The 4,894-nt window shown below is 36.8% G+C and overlaps 1 long non-coding RNA gene across 1 annotated transcript; it reads left to right on the plus strand.

The window, feature by feature from the left end:
• Positions 1-1,879: 1,879 nt before the first annotated feature.
• Positions 1,880-4,592, plus strand: LOC113698287 (uncharacterized). The gene is made up of 3 exons (XR_011817543.1): positions 1,880-2,062; positions 3,556-3,633; positions 4,363-4,592. It is a non-coding gene; the product is annotated as an uncharacterized lncRNA (long non-coding RNA).
• Positions 4,593-4,894: the final 302 nt, after the last annotated feature.

A 4,894-nucleotide genomic window follows, 5' to 3' on the forward strand; every position in this document is an offset into this window, starting at 1 on the left:
CAAGGAAATGCTTGCTATGCGGGAGTCCTGAGCATTAAGTTTTAAGTTGCCCGAGGAACTCCTCAACAGCTCGTTAAGTATGCTGCAAAACAGTCGAGTGTTAGAGGGAGTGGTTAATACTAATGGCTATGAGAAGAACCAAAGTATTAGAAGCTCTACGAGTGAAGATGGATTTGATTTTGCTTAAGGACAGGGATTATGATTATAACCTAGCTTATACTGAGACTTTTGAAGGTTGTAATCTTTTGTGTAAGGGATGAAATCTTTTGTTGCTTTGAACATGGATGACTTAGCATGTTTTGCTACAATCTTGTTTATTCCCTTTTCTTTTGAATGATTTGATAAATTTATCCTAACTTGATGAAACTATTATGGTCTTTTATAGCAAATGAAAGTTTACTTTGCATTTAATCAATTTCATGACTTATTCATATATCTAAATTTTGTTACGCTTATAGCCTTGTGAGAAGGCCATGTCTATAATATCGAGGCTGGAATCAAGTGGGTATTAGGAATAAATATCTTTTACCTTGCATAAATGAATCATTTGAGTATCTACAAGAGACTGTAGTACTTTCCAAGTTTGATTTAATACAGGACTACAACTAATTGAGGAATCTAGAGGAAGATGTGATTAAGGCTAGTTCATCAGAAAAGTAAGCACTTTGAAATTCGATTATGCCATTGGGAGTAATGAAATACACCAGTAGCATTAATGGATTTGGGTCTTTAAGTCGTATTTGGGTTAAAAATTGGCAGTAATACTCATAAATGACTTGGGGACTACAATAAGATATTATTGAATGTAAGGTTTCATTTCGTACTTCGATATTTGCATACATGTATACGGAACCAGATATGATTTTTGAAGTTATTGATTCTTGAGGGCTTTTACTATCTATTTTGAAAGATTACTAGGGTTAAGGTCCAGTAGGACAAAACTTGTGTGCTAATAAGATCTTATCGAATTTGATCTACGAGATATTTAAAGTTCATTGCGTATACCAATTTAAAGGGCTATTACATCATTTGTTCTTGAATTGATAAATTTCTTAAGGCAATTGAATCTGTGAACCGCATGAAGGAATTGTTATCTCGCTCGTCGTGAGCAGATTAAGAATACAAGACTTACGTGATATTTAATGCGGAATAAGTTTTACAATCCGTAAGAGTGGGATGCAAAAGTGACATCTGGAGTTTTTGAGTTAAGGTATGAATTTCGAGGACGAAATTCTCTTAAGGGGGAAAGGATGTGAGGACCCATAATTTTATTATTTCGAAATATTGTTAAATTGGTCATTTTAAAAATATTTCGTACTCGAGTTATCCAAAAAAAAATAAAAATAAAATAAAATACTAAAGTACATGAATTTCTCGAAAATAAATTTTACTGATTGGTTCTTTACGCGTATATTATTTTAATGCCCAAATTTATTCAAGATGAATTGCTTATCGTGATTATTATTATTATTATTATTATTATTATTATATATATACTTGGATTATCATATTTTAGAGTTTTAGAATCGAATAAGTTGAATTTCCAAGTTCAAACGAGAAAACCCTTAAGTTTGACCTTTATACGCGCGCGTGCCGAAAAGGCCCCGACAGGCACATTAATTTGATTAATTGGAGATTTTAAGAACATGATATTAGACTATTAGTAATGTACTATTAATGTACTAGGGAAATTACCTCAGAGGTTTAGTGCACAAAAGTTGCAAACGAGCGCGAAAATTGGACACGCGAAGACCCTAAATGGACCTAGCATGAGTTGACACTTAGACTTAACCATTAAGTCATCAATTCTCTCCACTTTCATTACAATATCTGATGGCACTCTCTCTCCTCTCTTCACTCTCTCTGTTTGGCCGAAAATAGGAAGAAAAAGGGCAGAAAAATCTAGCCAAAATCCTTACAAAATTACTTCAATCCACTTCCAAATTTCATCATCCATTAGAGGGCTTTGATCCTAGCTTGGAAGAGGGGGCTGTTCATCGGTTTTCTTGGAGGAATTTCGGTCAAAAGTTCTGCCCTAAAGCTGTCCAACTAAGTGCTTGAGGTAACTCACTCACCCACACTTCAATCTTGCAAAATTATAGCTCAAATGGAGCAAAGGTAGCATGGGTTTGCAACCTATGGCAGAATTTTGGTTGATTGGTTGATTAATTATTTGATTGCAATTTCATGACATGTTGGACAGCTTGAGGATGCTTATTGGTGGCTGATTTGATGAATTAACATGTTTTGGTTGCTGATATTGTGCTATGTTACATGTATCTAGAATGATTGATGAAATGAAGTTGGAAGAAAGTTAGAAATTTGGAGAAGGTACTGTCTGAAATTTCTGACTTGCTGCCGACTTTCTTGTTTGCTGCTGCCCTGTAATTTCGAAAATTTTCTGGTGCAAATTGAGCTTCCAAATTGGTGTAGATATGTTGTGCTATGTGTATTGTGGTTGTCTGCCAAAAATCAACAGAAATGGTTGGTTAAATTTTGAGTTACAAGTAAAGAAGCAAAACTGGAACAAGCTCCAGAATTTTCTGACCAGCAACATTTGTGTAGCTATAACGTTTTGCTCATTGATCGAAATGGAGTACCATTTGTGGCATTTGAAAGTAGACTCTTAGAGCTTTAAAATGGTACCAAGCTCATTTTCTAGTTCGTCCCGAGCGATTCGTGGCGAGTTTTGAAAGTCGGTTACCTGTTTATTACTGTTCATCCGAGACTGTCCAGAAAAACCATTTTGTTGCTTGATTTTGAACCGCTTATGTCTGGATTTTGGAAATGATTTCTTCTACACAAATATAACCTTGTAAACCTAGTTTCTAAAGCCACCAGCCATTTTCAATTTCACTGAGAATCGAGTGAGATACGGCCTAATTAGCGAAGTGCATTAAATCTGGAAAATTTCTGGAAAGGCCAACAGTCCAGGAATTTTAGCGAACTTCAACTTTTTATATCTTGAGCTAGGAACATCGGAATCGAGTTCCGTTTTTTTTTATTTGAAACCTGGATTGGAAATTTACATTCATGTTAAATTTCAAAGGCTGGTTTTGATTCTATGATTTTGGCAAAAATTCCAAAGTTATTGGAAAAACCTGGACTGTTTTGACCTATCTTCAATGCATAGTAAACTTTCTTGGAGAAATTGACTTGTTTCTGATTTGATTCTTGGAAAGTGACCTTCTGAAAAGTTGTTATGCTTCAAGCCAAGTTTTTGACGGTGTAAAATTTTCCATTTTTAGACTTTCCGAACTTCCGGACTGATTTTTTTCCAAGAATGACTCGAAAAGTGAAAATTTCCAATTTGGACCTAAATGTTCTTTTAAGGGCCTAGGTTACATTTTTACAACTCTTAGAGCATTTCAAACCTATTTTCATGGTGAACTTGAGTTCACCTATCACTTGAGACCTCATTTGAAAGTCGGTTCCTTATGAACTGAAATACTTTGGAAACTGGAATATTGGAGTCAAAATTGACTGTTTCTTTTCTTTACACGAATACTGTATGGCCTGGAATTTGATATACAATGCACTATTGCATACCTTCAGGATCTCAAGAGGACTTCGAGGGAACTCCCGGCGAAGCGTCTTAGAGCTAATTTCTCAAACTTTGACTTTTGATACTTGGTGAGTATCAAGTGCATGTGAAGTGCTTAAATGAAATGATTCTTGTACTTGCTAGTTAATGAGGCTAGGGCGTACTTTATCGCCCTTGTCCTCTTTTTCATGAAATTGCTTGCTTGATAAGTGATACGTTTTACATGTGAATGCAAATGAAAGTGTTTTTCGTGAGCATTGAGCGGCAGAATGTATCATGCCCTTTTAGGGTAGGAGGTACCGCTCATCCTGTCTCAATGCTATGACCAAATCTTGTCGATTGGAGCTTCGTCTCATCGACCTAAAAGTGAATGGGGGGACGCCCCAACCCATTGGCTAGCCTTGTAACTCGAGCCGACAAGGGCTTGGTCGAGAAACTTGGTGAACCTTGGGAAGTGTTATAGCTTGATCCAAATAAGGGATCTTGCTAGGTATACTTGTTAAGTGATACCACCTACATGCTTGTTTGGTTACGGATCCAAGAGGGTGTCATGGTGGCTGGAGGTAGTAAGTGGAGTTCTACATGGATAACTGTGAAAGTTGACGGAGGGTCAACTACCTGAGCTTGGATCGCGTGTGGATTAGCTCCTGAGAGCTCCCGTATCCTTTTATTGTGATTAAATTCCCTAATTGCTTAATGTTTCGCAGTTACTTGTTACTCGAGTTATTGCTTTATATTGTGTCTTTGCTAGCATGCTTGCATGTTTTTCCCTTAGTCTCACTGAGCGTTAGCTCACCCCAATTTGTTTTCCTTAACAGGTTTGGAAGTGGAAGTTCTGAGGCTTAATTAGTGACCCCCAAAAATATTTTTTTTCCCACAGGGCTCGAGGCCAAAGAAAGCGTTTGTATTGAGTGATTAGTGCCTGAAGGGATATCTCATATATAATTTGAATTCGGTTCACTTGATAAGTATTTGATGTAATTATATGAGAACTGAGGACTTTTGTCTTATTCGGGGAATGATACCCTTACTTGAGATTTGTAATGTATCTTATCTAGTTCTAAGTTTGAAAAATGTTATTTCGTTTTTTCTTGAGGTTGTACCCTATGTTATTGGATGTGAGTGATGTATTTTATTTGAGAACTGTAGTGAGTCCCGGCGAGAGTTGGGCAGGTGGTCCGCCGAGCCCTTTGGTTCGCCTTAGGGGGAGGTGGAGCTGTCACAATCCGAACGCTTGACAATAAAATGGTAGAAAGCCTTTTGAATGCACCTAGTTTGCTGGTAGTTTGGTACTTGGGTTATGTTAACAGGGGTGATTTGGAGATTTAGGAGAATTCTAGTTCACAAAAC

This window comes from Coffea arabica, chromosome 7c (genome assembly GCF_036785885.1).
Source record: "Coffea arabica cultivar ET-39 chromosome 7c, Coffea Arabica ET-39 HiFi, whole genome shotgun sequence".
In the NCBI taxonomy this organism is placed as follows: domain Eukaryota; kingdom Viridiplantae; phylum Streptophyta; class Magnoliopsida; order Gentianales; family Rubiaceae; genus Coffea; species Coffea arabica.